This window comes from Gastrolobium bilobum, unplaced genomic scaffold (genome assembly GCF_033153095.1).
Source record: "Gastrolobium bilobum isolate Gb01-03AN ecotype WA unplaced genomic scaffold, APGP_CSIRO_Gbil_v1 utg8117, whole genome shotgun sequence".
Lineage (NCBI taxonomy): Eukaryota > Viridiplantae > Streptophyta > Magnoliopsida > Fabales > Fabaceae > Gastrolobium > Gastrolobium bilobum.
In genome coordinates this window covers 48,512-64,836 of record NW_026896814.1, presented here as the reverse complement: position 1 = coordinate 64,836, position 16,325 = coordinate 48,512, and the positions used below count along the sequence as shown (strand labels likewise).

Here is a 16,325-nt window from a genome sequence, read left to right as displayed (position 1 = left end):
AACGTTCCCTGTTGGATGTTTTAGCGCTCAACTTTGACGGATGCCCAACTGCTTTTAACAGACTTCAGCGCTAAAACATTCTACTTGGACGTTTTAGCGTTCAAGACCAGAACCTTTTTGCACATCAGAGCGCTAAAACCCTTGAATTGGACGTTTTAGCGCTTGAGACCAGAATCTTTTCCAACAGCAGAGCGCTAAAACCTTTGCATTGGACGTTTTAGCGCTCGACACCAGCAATTTTTGGCTTTATTATGCAGCAGCGCGCTAAAACGTTTGTTGTGGATGTTTTAGCTACCAAACTTTGACACAACATAACTGACATCTCAAGCTTCAAAATGCATGGCACGCCCCTATTGGACCTCTGTGGAGGGAAATATGGTCTCCCAAAGTCATCCTAAAAACTGTCATTTTAGTATAAATTTCGACGACACCTCCTTTGTTTATTCAACCTATCCCACTTTATCAAAAGTGTGTTTCAAAGCCTCAAAGGCACATAATAGACAAGGGTGGCACACAAGGACCAACAATTCTTTAGTGCTCTTACAACCCATAACCATTTACCATATTCTCATCAATTTACAATCTATTAATTAATTTTTATCAAAACTCAAACTTAATACAATCACATTATCCAATTGCATGCATTCTTAATAATAGAAATATAATTCGTAACCTAAAATAGACCTATTGGCCTTTCATCGTATACATGCTTTATAATATTACACAAGGTCCATAAGCATTATATTACAATTCTCCAAATGCTAAATATAACTACAATGAAATCCTCAAAATAAAACAAGATATATAATCAACTAGACTTAGCCAAAATGAAGCATGAACAAATATGACATGATACATATCCCTAATGTAATATACAATGTTCATGCTCTAAGTCTAGCCTACACCAAATGTGGCCTCAAAATGTAAAATGCTCTCCAACTCCATAGCTCAACCAATGGGCCTCTTGCCCGTAGCTCTTGCCCCGCTACAACCACTTGAAATAATGCCCCAAACGCGGGGTGAGATATACGAATATATCTGAGTAACCTAGAGGTTCTACAGGATCACTCCGCCCAATGGCTCACTAAGATGTAAATGTACAACAATGAATCATAACAACCAAAAAGGGACATAAAAAGGGATTTAGAGAAGTAGGGAGGTATACAAGAAAAACATACGATGAAGCTGGAATGGTCATATCCAAAACCACGCAACATCTGGCCTATTGGCCTCGGCATCCCACGAGCTCTCATCCAAGAATGTGTTCCCGGAACATCATTCAAGGCACCCTCCATCCAATACACACGAGACATTCCTAGAGTGCTCCTCAACGGATAATAGCTCTATGGCCCCAGGCCAACTGGAACTCCCTCACGGAGACCTATCCAGTAGAAGTCCGTAACGCCATAAGGCAATCTATCTACTGGCTAGAGATACGGTATATCCTATGTACCCAATATATATATACATATGCATGAGCATGTCATAATCACGTCATTGACATACACCTACAATCACTACACTAATGGGTATGGTGGAGCACACACGGAGATCAACTCCACTACCAAGGGATTACCTTCTTGAAGCTCCCAAGCTAGGTAGCTCCAATGCAAGTTACACAGTAACTTAGTCCACCTAGAAATGCCTACACAAGGTCATTCTCATATTCATTAGCATCACATAAAGACCACTCACTTAGTCATTCAAGCATTCATGCAATTGTGACATAAATACTTACCAAAATTCTTTTGGTCAAGGACCAAAGGCAATCCACCAAGCTCCATCCTCAAGGATCACGTCCGTGGGAGGCAACCTACAATGATCACATATAGGATCATCAATTCAATTATGCATCAAGTTGAAATATAACACAATGAATTCCCCCACCCCCACACAAGCATCATTTCGACCATAAGGCCTAAAATACTTAATCATGTTGTTAATTTTATTTCAACGTTCCTATTGCTTCCTAAGTCCACAGTTGAAACACACTATACAACCTATAATCAACTACTACAACTACCCCACAACTCAATTTTCCAATCACAACAATCTTAATTTACAAAGTCTTGCTCATGAACCACAAAATTGCCCAAGTAAAAATATCTTTTCTCAATAAATTGTATGAGCTCAATCACTATAAAACATCATTCTAAGACACATTTATTTAAGACAAAAATTCAATTTGAGGTCCCCAAGCACCTCAATCATACAACACATAGCTTTGGTTTTCCAAAATTAAATCACCACATTCATCCAATGAAAAATGTTGAAACTTACCCATAAACAAGGCCTAAGACTCCTCCAAGTAATATCCAAGAAATGCTTGAGCAACAACTCCAAGAACACTAATTTCGTCCAAATTTTCGTGGGAATGGGTCCAACTTTTCTCTCAAAATAGGGAGTTTCAAGGGTTAAGGATGGTATGATTGTGTTTAGAAGGCATTTTACTTACAATTTCATGTAGGACTTTGATGGTTTTGATAGAGATTTGGTGGAGGAATCAAGGAATGAAATCTCCTCCCTTTTCAAGGCTTGTAGAGAGAAGGAGAGGAGGAAGATGAGTGAAAAGTTCTCTATGCACATGTGGCTTAAATCCACTTAAGTGGGTGGGTCGCGCTCGCCACCTCGCGCAATTTAAATTAATTCAAATTTTCCGCTTACACCACTAATCTCCAATTAATGCCTAGACTATTTAGAAACTCCAAATTTTAACATTCACCAAAGTCCTTTAATTTCCCTTGAGCAGATGAATCTGAAGTTTTTCAGTCATTCGGTGAAATCACAGTTTTAAGTTGTTATGTACACTATGGGCACGTTTCCCCAAAAACCCTAACTTCAATCAATTTTCATAAATAATCATAAGTCTTAGTTTTGTGTACCTTTTCCAACTTATTTCCAAGCCTAGAGCTTAAATTTCATTTGGCACATTTTTCGGTGCAACTGTACCGCTGTATTTTTATCCGATAAAGATATTATTCATCAAATTTCCAGAAACTTGCCTAATCACTCAATCTTTCGTCCTGAATCCATTTCCAGGGTTAGTTTTTCCATTTGATACCTTATTCTAATATTTCCTTGTCTAGGGTTACGTGTCGGGCAATTTACCATTTTATCCTTTTTACGTATTTTGACTCCAAATTCAAAATTTTCACTAATCCTACCCTTTAATCCATATTTTAACTATAATTATATATTTTAAAACTATGAGGTGTTATACCTATCAACATGATTAAGGGACATAGCCATCTACCAATTGTGTTGAGCTTTATTGGTAAATTGTGAGTGTTTTTTATGGCAAAAAAAATGACAAATTGTTAATATTTTTAAGGAATTTTTTGCAATGGTTAGAACTCAGTTTGATAGAAGGGTGAAACACTTTCATACTAACAATGGACTAGAATTTAAAGATCATCCATTGCTTGCTATTTAAAAAGAACAAGGAACTATTCATGAAACAACGTGTGTGTGGATACCCCCCTCCCCAAACAAAATGGGTGGGCTGAATTCAAATACCATCATATACTGAATGTCATGTGATTACTGTGCTTCCAGTTAAGAGGATGATAAACAAAGAGGCTACTCCCGCCTATTTGTCTGACCAACTAGCACCAGCGTTCCCTCCTCTCGTGCCTGCAGCTGTTAAACTTCCACCTCATCTAAACTCGTACAACTGGAGAGCAGAGAGGTCTTGGAGCTATTTTTCGCATCAACAGCGAAAAGGTTGTCAATCAAATCCTTTAAGATAGCAAAAGGGTGGTGATATTGACTGAAAGATGGTGATTGGTTAATCCGCCTGGCCAATCGTACTGATTAGATCTATTATGGGCGAGATCCTGTAGATTATAAACATCATTTTTTCTTTATGTACAAGTGTTATTTACCCGATTTAAGAGTAACTCTTCCCTTTTCTACCATGGAATATTTTTTCAACTGGTTAATGATAGCTCCTTTACAGCAACATCCCAACATTTGGGCATTTGTTAGGGCGTTTCAACTTATGGTGATATTTTTTGGGTGAGTGTCCCATCGTCCAATAGTTCATGTATATTTTCAAGTGACCCAATTTAAACAAAAAAGATGGGTGAGCGACTTCCAAAGACCTTTTGTTCTTTTTCGTTTATGCTTGCTCCTACAAGAACTTCAAGGATAACTTTTTTAAGATTTACTCTTTTGACGTAAATAAAGAGCCTTTCTTCCAGAATGACAAAAGAAAATAAAAGTTTACCTTGTACTGGGATTCTAACCATTATGTCAACAACTGCAAGCACTATTTGCAGTTTCGGGAGGCTGACTTGTCTCCCCTGGATAAAAGAGCGTTGGCCAAGCTTAAAGCTTGGTATGATGTCAAAGGAAACATTATATGCAATACTCTCCTAGAGAATAGGTTAGAAGCCAAATTTTTTGAATATTTAAGTTCATCAATTTACGTGCCATTTTTCCTCATATTTTCTTAATCCTTGTTGTATTTGTTGGTGATAGAAAAACAAAAGGAGATGCATGGCATAGTGTTGGTAACTTTGAACTCCCTTGAGGAGATCTAAGAGGAGCAACCAGAAAGCCAAGGTCCCCTATCAGATGACGATGTGTTATGCGTACAAGAGCATTGAGGCAGAAACGTGACTGAGCTTGGTCAAAAGACTATTTATTGTAGAATTTAGTGGTTGTAAACTTTTGGACACGTGTTGTTAATACTCCGAGTCAGCTAATAATCTGTTAGGGAATTAGTTAACAGTGATGATATGTAATAGAAGGTGTTTAGTTAAGGCATTGATGGTCCTCAAAAATTGATACCCATTATCGTTTAATTTCTCATTGAATCCAAATTTTTGCTAAATGTTTACTATTTTATTTCAAGTTTATCCTCAGCAGCATTTTATTGCTGAATTGGGATTAATATGAAAAAAGAGACAACACTTAGTGATCCATTACAATTACCAAATGGGCCAATCACGAGATCAAGGGCCAAGAAGTTTAAAGAAGTTCTTAGTGGGTTGATCCAGAAAATGTGGGCTAATCATGAAGACATCAAGTCCAAATTTATTCATAATCAGAATTTAGTTAATGCCATCAATGCAAGGGAGGTTGATTGGAATAATTAGCAATTTTTAATGTCATTAATGCCTAGTGGGGCTGATAGCATTTTCAATGTTATTAATGCTTAGTGGGGTTGAGTCATATTTCCAATGTCATTAATGTTTATTGGGATGATTAAAGTCTTTTCCTTTTTCCAACTTGTCAACTTTAAATTAGTGTCTTTTCATTTGTTAGTCATTTCCTATTCTTGTAGGGATGTTCCAAGTATAAATTAGGGAGGCTACAACTCTTGTAATCAGATTTTGAAGTTATAATATAATCGAGAGGTTTCTTCTCTTTGGTTCTTATCTAGAACTCTGAACTTATCAAGAAGTTTGTTCTTGTGGCGTTCAAACCAGACTTATCACTCACCTTCTTTCTTGAGTATGGCGTCTTTATCCTTTCTATACCTTTGGTTCTTATCTTCCATAGATAACCAATCAAGGTTCTTTATTTCTTGTTTTAAATTCCTGATTGTAGAAATAATCCTAACTAAATTGGTCTTGGGTTTCACTATTCTTGGTGAGGTTCATATTAGAGATAAAGCAACACTTAAGTGCGAGAATTAGAGTAGTGCTGGAGCAATTTGACTTGATCATTTCTTCATAAGCTTAATGGGTCAAATTGTTCTCTACAGGAAACCTAAGGATCAACCAAAATAAAACCCAATCCAACAAGGGAGAAACTTGGAAAAATGAAAGCAGAAAAATACAAAAGGAGACAGAAAAGCAAATAGCAGCATTGGAGCATAAAAGCATCCAATCAAGCTCCTCTACGTCAGTGATAGCACGGAATGTGGGAGTAGCACCTCACCTCTACAAATGTTAGATAGAATATCGCAAAAGGAGGGGGACCACAGCAGAATAGGGCTGAGTTGGCAGGGAGCAGCGCTTTTATTGGAGAGGATTTGAGGAAATATGAATCGTAGATTTGAGGAGCGATTGAGATCATATACCGAAGAAGCCAGCACTCATCACTACAAAAGGGGAAGACCTTTACAGAGATCGTGTTCTTCGTACGGAGTCTTGTTTTAGTTTTCTTTTGTAATTCTCTAGTTTTTATCATGCTCCTTATGAGCTAAGTTTCTAAGTAGGTTAAGGGTGAGGTAAAAGTAGCCTTCTTTGTCTTAGGATGAACTTTTAATGGAACTATGTTTTCTTTAATGAATTATGAGTTGTTTCTTGGTTAAATGCTCTGATCTTGTGACACCCTTTTGTTTGCAACCTCATCCCAGGACCACTTGGTCAATGAAACCCTCACAAAGCAGTGTGGATCAATATTAGAAATCTTAGGGTATTTTGTTGTGAGTCAGGGGAATACCCAGAATGAAGAGCACTGTTATGTGTACATCACTTTTGCTAGTGATCCATTCAACCATCCTTTTTTGAGAAGGCAAACATAATCTCCTTAAGTTTTCAATTCGAGGATTTCTTAGTGTGATTTGGTGTAAAAGGCCTTTACTCCATATTACCTAGGATTTAACCTAAGCCGCTAAAGTTGACGAGAACATAATTCATTTCAGAATTCAAACTACATTGTAGGAACAACCAAGGGGGCAAAAATACTAATCCCAAGACCTACTGTTTGTTTTATTTGAGTTTATTCCTCTTAAAATAGTGCATCACTTATTATTTGATACTTTCACAACCTTACAATTGCTCTTGATAATTTTAGTTACAATACTAGCTTTCTTCAATTCTTGATGGTTTTGTTACTTTCAAGTTCTTTGTTAATCATTCTCGCTTTAACTTTGATCTCTATTGATTCATCTTACTTCAAGTTCAATGAAGTTAAGAGGACACCCAGTGCTAGCCTATTCAGATTTGTTAACTCTGTTTAACTAGTTGATAGATAATGCTCCTTTGTGAAATCTAACTAAAAATGTCTGCTCTTTATCTTACTCTTTCTTGAATTCTTTTTTTCACGTCTTTTAACGTCAATTTTTCCAATTGTTCCCTGAGGACGATAATTTGGGCTCACATGAAACATTGTATTACTTGATGCATACTGTAACAGCCCATTGTACACCGGTATTGTTAACATTAATTATGATATTAAGCGCAGTTACAATCACAACAATTCATTTATAAAAATGCGAGTAAACTTTTTCCGTTTATTACGCGAGCATTTAAAACAATAGAAAGCGTAATAAATAAAAGATGTGACCTTAACTATAAACTCTTTGCGAAATAATTATTTAAACTAATTTTATAACTTATATTACATCTCTCAAGTCACTAAGGGGTTCCCATAAATCCACTTAGCTAAAATCTCACTTTTACGTTTTTTACCTATCCGAACATGGTTCGATATTTAATTTTCTACGGACAAACCGCATGCGACAAGCCTCCCATATTTTAGTGTGTTATTCTAGACTTACGTAACTTTATAGGAAGCTATCACACGAGTCATAAAGTTCTCGTTTGCTCCGGATATCTCAGTTTGAAGTTGGACAAGCAAATCTGCCAGCAAACCCCAAAATAGCTCCAAACATCCTTCACTCAATCAATTATTCTGGAAAATACACTCAACCAATTGCTGTCAAATTTTCATAAAACAAACTAGACACCTAAAGCTTCAATTTTACATATCATACACCTAATTTGACCAAGAAACGAAGCAGGAATAAATTCTCCAAGTTCGCTCCAGATCAGCCCCATGTGTAGGGGCCAACAGGGCAGTCTGTGTTCTCTGCCTTCTACATGCCGACTCCCAACCCATAAAAATCCCAAATTTCACCAAAAGATAGAGGACATCTCAAGCTTCAAAACGGCATACGGAACATCCTTATTGGACCTCTGCGGAGGAAGATATGCTCTCCCAAATTTCACCTAAATTTTGCCAATTTCTAGAAAATTCGCTAGAGTTTCTTTTGTTTTTCCAATAAATCCCCAATTTGCAAAAGTGTTCTCACACCCTCAAATTGTACCTAATAATCATTGGGTGGCACACAAGGACCAGCAATGCCTTGGTGCTCTTACAACCCACACAGTTTATATCCAATTTAATCATTATACATCATTCATGCTTACTTCCTCAATTTAATCAATTTCAATCACAATATTCATTTTCATGCTTCTTGCAACATAAAACATAAATCAATCCTAGAATAGGCCTATTGCCCTTTCATCATATTTCATACTTCCATATTACATCAAGTCTTCATGTACAAATTACAAATCCCTATAACATCCCGCAAAATTAGAAAACTTCATAACGTGCAATTAGGGGTGAGTAGCATGCTTGAAATTAAAATTTTAATTATGTTTAGAGTGAAATTAATTTATTTAGGGAAATTATTCTAATGGAAATTATGAGTGAATACTTATGTATTTTTAAGAATTCTAAACACTAGTGAAAAAGGGGATAGAATTATAATTAATTATGATTGAGGTAGGAACTTTAATTATTAACTAGTGGGTATATAAAATCACATACATTAATATCTTTATATAATTAATATGTATATATTGCATGTGATAAGTGAACTCTTAGTAATCTCTCACAAAATCTGTATGCTTGCCATGAATTGGTCAAAAGGTGGCCACATGGCAATACCTCTCAATCTTTTTTTTTTTTTTGATAACATACCTCTCAATCTTTACTTCACCACCCCTTTGCACCAATAAGAATAAGAAGAGAGAACTCTTTTTGCATGAATGCCTATTGGCCATGGCAGCCACATCACCTCTAACGCCCAATGAAGACAAAGGGCAATCCTATTTTTCTTATACGGATCAGATTAGGATAACACCTTCCCTCTCCATGCGCTAATTTGGAGGAGCCATGAGCTGACCTTATCTTTTTTTTTTTTATTAAGCTCAGCCATAATCTTTGTTCCCTAACTCCTCAAGTGTACAGCAAAGAACTGCCCAAGGAAAACAAATTGGATACTCGTAGTTCCAAAACCACACGTAGCTTGTCCGTACCACATAGATGGAATCACAAACCTTGTTTGCATTCCCTTCTACATTATTCCTCCCAAAATCGTAATCTTCCATCAGCTCACTTCTCATTCACTCTCATTCTGACCCGGCCTTAGTTCAACTACTGAGGAGATTACCATCTCAATTCATTCTTCATTTTTCTCTGGTTTGGCAGAGGAACTATCTTGAGGAGGTGAAGTGTTCCTTGTTTTCTTTCAGCTCCCTCTTGCTTGGAACGATTCTAACTGAGTTTTTCCACTGAATGAAATTGGTCTAGCCTTGATTAAGTTCCATTTTCCCTTGCATGCAGATGGGTAGTTCGAGTTCTCGCAAGGAGGAGGGTGAGGGTACCACTCCTCTGTTGGTTGATGCCTTTGGACCGGTTGTGAGCACCTTGGTGTGCACAAAGAGGTAGTAGTTGAACATCAAGTCCTCTTCTTTCCTCTGTTCCAACCGCTGTGTGCAGGCTAAGGGTCCTTATGTTGTCATTCTTGTGGTTTCTTTCCTTGGTTCAGCTGATGAGTGTAGGCCATTGACACTTGCAAGCTTAGGACTCAATTTTAGCTTGGACCGTAGCTCTCTTATGAAGTTGTGGGACTGTTTTGGTGGAATTATATTGTGTATCAAACCTGTATGGATTGAGCTGGACCAGTATTCCTTTCCCCTTGGGGGCAAACGGCAAGCAGTGTAGGAGAAGACAAAAACCATGTTCTGCAGAATGGGAAAGCGAGGAAACTCATACTGCACTCAATTTCTGCCTCTAGTCGACTTGGGAATTTTAAGTGTCTACAAGTAGATGTAAGTAATTTATCAAACCCTTCCTTATGTCTTGTTTGTTGGCCCACATGCATTTTAGGAGGATACCTTATCTTAGCTATTCTTCCCTTTAAATTCTATCACTTTGGACACCTGGAAATTTAATGTTGTAAACTGAAAATTGGTGAATCTGGATTTAGCCTCATTTAAATCGCTGGACTGCTTTCTTTGTTAGAAAAATAATGTGTAGAAATCATATATTCAATTGAGTGATTATGCCTAGAGGATGTAGGTAATTTATGTTTAAGTGAAAGAAATAGAACTTATTAAATGATAGTTATAAGACCGTATTGGTATGCATATAGGGATAATGGGACTTTTGCCAATTGATATCTATTAAGGGAATAAATTATAAGGCAGAAAACTTTTAACAGTGAAGCATGATGACCCGGTTAGAAGACTAGGATTTGAGAGATGATAAATTTGATTTTTTTTTAGCTCCTCTTTTCTTCCTTTGTTTCGGTCACCAATTGCATGAAAGGGAACTATATAAATGGTTGTAATTTCTTCCCATGATTCTGTTTTGGGGCGCTGTCTTCATGTTAAGGAGCTGTATATTTTTGTCATTCACTTCCTCATAGCTGATTAAACCATGAACCTAGATGCTGACTTGTCTTAAGAATTAATGCTTGGGTTTGGAAAATGGCCCATCAATGGTTAGATTATTCCCTTAGACTAAAATTACATACATAGCCCTGCATATGTTAAAATTATGTAGACAGCATTCTTAAGCCTCACTAATGTCTCCTAAAACCATGTAGGGCATACTATGTAAAAGGATAAAATTATAAACATATGGACGATGAAAACAGAACCTAGGTGTATAAGGAGTTGTGGAATTTGGCACTTGTGTAACTGAAAGTTAGAAAACCTTTGTTAGTGGTATAGAACCGAATTGCATGTGTTAGAAAACTTGGCCTTGCATCTTGATAACTTTGGTAAATAAAAGTTAGACAGAAACAATTATGCGTGTAATAAAATCACTGAATCCGATTAAAACAGAGAATTAGGAAGCATGGAAAATTCATGTGAGTTATTGTAAGAAAGAATTAGAATTTTGATTTACTTTGGTACCTTTTGTCTAGGGTCACCAACCTCAAGAAGACTGGATGGAAATTGAGATGTATATATGTATTGGTTAAAAATTAAAGACACGAGGTAAGTGTTTGGTGGTATTACCTAATGTGACTATTAGCTAGTGTATAGAATTGTGAATTGTTACTCACATGTGCCTTGGATTACTGTGCTATTATATGATATATGTATGCTGCCTATGAATGTGACAAGATGGGAAAATCATGAATGAGAAGTAAATGTTATGTGGCAGCTTGGTACAGAAAGTACATGAAAGATATGCTATTATGCTGATGATCTAGTCATGCATATACACCTCATAATTCATTTGTTTCTTGTTTGTGTGTGAAGCATATCATGGCATACATGCACGAATTTCATGCTGTTCATGGATTAGAATATTTATATAAATATGCATATGTTTGAGCACGCATCATATAGGCATCCCTCCGGTACCAGGGTATGGGACACTTGGCTTCAGTCCGCATAGGCCACAGTTGGAATTCACCTTTGTTGGGAGCCATTATGGAATATCCACTGTGTATGTTAGTACGCGCACGACGGTGCTATGAGCGTAATGATGGCGTTATATACGCACTATGATATGTTAAGTACGCGCACGATGGTGCTATGAGCGTAATGATGGCGTTATATATGCACTATGATATGTTAATACATCTCCGGAAAATGAAATGTTGATGTGACTGTTTATAATTTTGTGCCTAGTTTAATACTGTTGCATTATTGGTTTTGCTATCACACTACTGGGATTTTTCTCACCCCTTTGGGGCTGCAATTTTTATAAAAATTGCAGGAGGACGAAAGAGCATATGAGAACGTGGTTATATGGATAATGGCTGTTAATTGCTGCTGTTTGGATTTTTGCTGTTACTGTTTGCTTGATGGATGACTGTATTATTTTGGGAAATTTGGATTACTGTTGGAACTATGACTTAGCTACTGTTTTAAGACTTTTATGATCAGTTATTACTTTGGAAAAATTCTGAAAACGTCTTGTGAAAATAATTTCTAAAGGTTTTATTAAGTGCTAATTTGTGAACAGTTTTGCGAGCACTTTGCGAGTTATGTTTCAAGGGGCAAACGACCTCCGATTACTATATAACAAGGAATATTTTTTTGAATCGTTGAACTTGATTTTATAAAAATTTTACAAGACAGCAAGGTCTGTCAGGAAAGTTAGGAAATTCAGCAAGCTATGTATTTTTTTTAAAAAAAAAAAATTGTCACTCTGATTTTTATGAACAACTAGATTTCGACTCAAGTTTTTAATTAGCAACAGAGAAATGATTTTTCAGTATTTAAGTAATGACGTTAGAACTCTAATCCGCTTAGCAAACAACTCTCTTGGATTCATACAAGGGAGGGTGTTACATCCTCCAAATGACATATTACAATTACAATCTTCCTTCAAATATATATAAAGTACATACTCCAAAATAAACATGATAAATCAAGACTAGACTTAGGCAAAATACATTATGAACAAAATGATACTCATAATCCTAATCACATGCATTGTTCATGAGCTAAGTCTAGCGTAGGCCCAATGGCCAACAAAATGCAAAATATGTAATCCTAAGTCCAAATAATCCTATGGGCTTCTTGCCCGCCGCTCCAACTCCACTGCTACCTCATGAAATAAAGCCCCCAAAGCGGGGTGAGATATACGAATATATCTCAGTAACTCAGAGGTTCTAGAGAATACTCCGCTCAATGGCTCACTTCGATGCATATAAATAACATAACATAACCTCTGAGAACGGGATAAAACAAGGTATTTAGAGAAATAGGAGAGCATAGGGATACAAAATACGACAAAGCTGGAATGGTCGATGCCAAAACCACGCAACATCCAGCCCATTGGCTTGACATATAAGCCTATGGGTTTCAACCAAGGCGTGTTCCCAGAACATCAAACCAAGGCACCCTCCATCCATATCCACCAGAGACTTCCTAGTGTGCTCCTATCCGGATCACACACCACGACCCCAGGTCAACTGGAACTCCCTCACGGAGACCTATCCAGTGGAAGTCCGTAACGCCTGAAGGCAAACAGTCTACTGGCCAGAGACACGGTACATCCTATGTACCAACACACATACAATATGCATGAACATGTTATCCTATATTATTTACATACACTTCCTACCATTACCATCAACGGGCATGGTGGAACACACAAAGGGATCAAACCCCAGTACCAAGAACTTACCTGTATAATCCTCTCCCACAGCTCCAATGTAGTATATTTCCCGAGCTAGGTCCACAACAGAAATGCCTACACATAGGACATTCCCAATTAATTACCATTCATACAAACACATGCAAGTTATTAACTCTTCAAGCATGGTTTCAAATACGCATCACAATCCCACTTGGTCCGGGACCAAGGGCAACCCACCGAGCTCACGGTTCGGAGTTCAAATCCACGTACGACAACCTACAATGACCATGTACAGATCATCGACACACGGTAATTCTATCAAAATCCAAAAACGTCAAATTCCTCCCCTACACCATGGTAGGTTCGGCCATTGTAGTGAAAAATTACAAAATATTTTTCTTTATTTTCTTTTCATTTTTCTTAAGCATCCCAAGGTTACCCCAATGTCATTTTAGGTGCCAATTTGCATCCTACATCATTCAAACATCATTTTTCCAATTAATTCGCTCTAGGTTCAATACATAATCCAACACCATCCAATATTTTTCCATTGATTTTCCAAGCTTCCAACCATCACACATCCCTTCTAATTCCATTTAACAACACAACACATCAACCAATTATTTTTTACAACATCCAATCCTCATTTTCTCTCACAAGGCCGAAATGCACATAAGCACATACCAAGGGATTTTCAATCCAATTCAATTACTCCACACCTCATACAATCCTATTATTAACTCATACAACCATACAACAATCCAATTACACAATCCTAACAACAATCTTCAACACAAAGTCATGGCATCATCCAAATTTCCACTAAGTTAAACTCATTTTTTCACCAATAAATTTTATTGCATTTATGGCTCCAACACATCATTCTAAGACATATTCATCTAATACACAATTTCCATTTGAGCTCTCTACTACACAAATCATACAAAATGCACTTAGGGTTTATAAATGAAAATCAACAATCCCACCAATAAAAAGTGATGAAACTTACTCAATAGCTTGGCCTAAGACTCCTCCAAGACACACTAAACCATTGGAGCTTCTAGCAACTCCATGAATACAAATCTCTAGCAAAGGGTCGCGGGTTTGGGGGGTTTTCTCAAAATATAGTGGGTTTCATGGCTCAAGACTACCACCAATGTGTTTGGGAGGTGATTTTCAACAAATTTCAAGTCAAAAATCACTTGATTTGGTTAGGCATTGATGGAGTTAGAGGAGAATGAAGTTTGAGATGAAAATGGGGCTTTGGGAGGGGGAGGGCCGCGGGTTTGATGAAGGTGAGGAGAGAAGGTGATGATGAATAGTACATATGCTTATGTGTCTTAAGTGATTTTAAGTGAGGTGGGCCCCACCGCCACCTCACGCGATTTCAAACTAATTCGAATTTTTCTCTGATTCCACTAAACGTCCATAAATTCAGAACCTATTTAGAAACTCTAATTTTTAACATTAACCATTGTCCTTTAATTATCCTTGATCAAATGAATCCTGAGTTTTCCGGTCGTTCGGAGAAACTGCAGTTTTAAGCTGTTACGAGCGTCGTAGGCACGCTTCCCCAAACTTACTAATTTTCGTCAAATTTCATCAGAAATCACATTTCCTAGTCCTATATACCATTTATAGCTTCTGCTCAAAACCTAGAGCTCTAAACTCAATCGGCACATTTTACGGTGCAACTGTACCGCAGTATTTTTACCCGATAAAAATACTATTCATTGAATTTTCTGAAACTTGCCTAACCACTCAATTTTTCGTTCTAAATCCATTTCCAAGGTTATTTTCATCATTTGAGACCTTCTACTCAATTTTACCTTCCTAGGGTTGCGTGTTTGGCTAATTATCATTTTACCCTTCCTTTGCATTTTAGCCTAATTTCCACGATTTTCACTAATCCTTCTCTTTAATCCTCATTTAATATATTAATATATAATTTAGAAATGTGAGGTGTTATACATACGCTTGCAAAGATTGGGTAGATTTGCTCTACAATTGATTAATAGATGCTTGTAAAGAATAGTTGCCCCGAACCACTTTTCCTCCCACTTTTTCCTGAGCATATTTCGGCCCAATAGGCATATGATATAAAAGTGAATAAGCATGTACAATTCCATTCATCTGAATAATGAAAACCTATATCATCCTTGTTTGTTAAGTTCTTTTCTCTATTCTTGATACCATTCGGAGCAACTGGTGCTTTCAATGTCTTTAGCTCCATCATCATGAAAGATCAAGAACTTGCTGAAAAATTTGCATCTCATCATAGTGAATTGCAACATCACTTATTGCTTGGAGCTTATTACTGATTCATTAGCTGCAATTGATGCCCGCCTTCGTAAGATGGCGCCATAAGTTTCACATACTTCTCCTGCTCATATTGTTCTTACGCATGCTAACTTCGAGAATGTTGGTTCTCGCACATTGTGCAAGACGGTGAAGATGGAAATTCCAATCTTCAACACTCAAGATCCAAATACATGGATCTTTTTATTAGAGCTATACTTTAGGTTACAACGGGTGCCTGAAATCTTGAAGGTGCAGCTGGTTAGTGTAAGAACCCGCACCGTTAAAAAAGGAATTTAATTAATTAATTATGCAAAATTAGGAAATGATTCCATAATTGACCTTAATAATTATTAAGAGGCTTTAATAATTATAGTAAGTGATTCAGAATGCTGAAAGTCGCTTTTCAAAAGAAAAGTGCAGATACCGGTTATGCTAGTCGGTATAAATGCGTACCGAAAAAGTATCCCGGAAAATTATAATAAGCGCATGATAATTACTAGAATAATATATAGGACTTGTAAAACGAGTTTCAAGTCCAAATAATAAGAACTGGTGCCAGAAACTGATACTGACTATGAAAAGCGCGTACCGGAAAGGTGCTCCGAAATTATAAGAAAAATATGATAATTCTTGTAAAATTGAGTAGGTTAAGAATCCAAAGTTTGGGATTAAAATGCGAAGCGTAGCAATTAAAGCTAATACTGTGTGTTTAAGTGTGTTTGGGCTATAAATAGCCTTATTATGGGCAAAAAACCCTAGGATTAGATTTCTATACGTGAGTTTGGCGCTGACCATCTGTTGGTTACTGTTCCATTGGCCTTCCCTTCCATTTCTTGAGCCAAGTTGTGATCTTTCTTGATTTTCTTCACATTTCCTCCTTGTAAACACTTGTGGGTGGCTTTGTGAGGGTGAGAGATAGCTTTGTCTTGGTGTTCCAGCTACTGTGT

General features: G+C 37.0%; 1 long non-coding RNA gene across 1 annotated transcript; it reads left to right on the top strand.

Annotated features, from left to right (window-relative positions):
- The first annotated feature begins 8,797 nt into the window (after nt 1–8,797).
- Nucleotides 8,798–11,905, top strand: LOC133302173 (uncharacterized). The gene is made up of 5 exons (XR_009750297.1): nt 8,798–9,195; nt 9,313–9,413; nt 9,518–9,800; nt 10,904–10,976; nt 11,707–11,905. It is a non-coding gene; the product is annotated as an uncharacterized LOC133302173 (long non-coding RNA).
- The last annotated feature ends 4,420 nt before the right edge of the window (nt 11,906–16,325 follow it).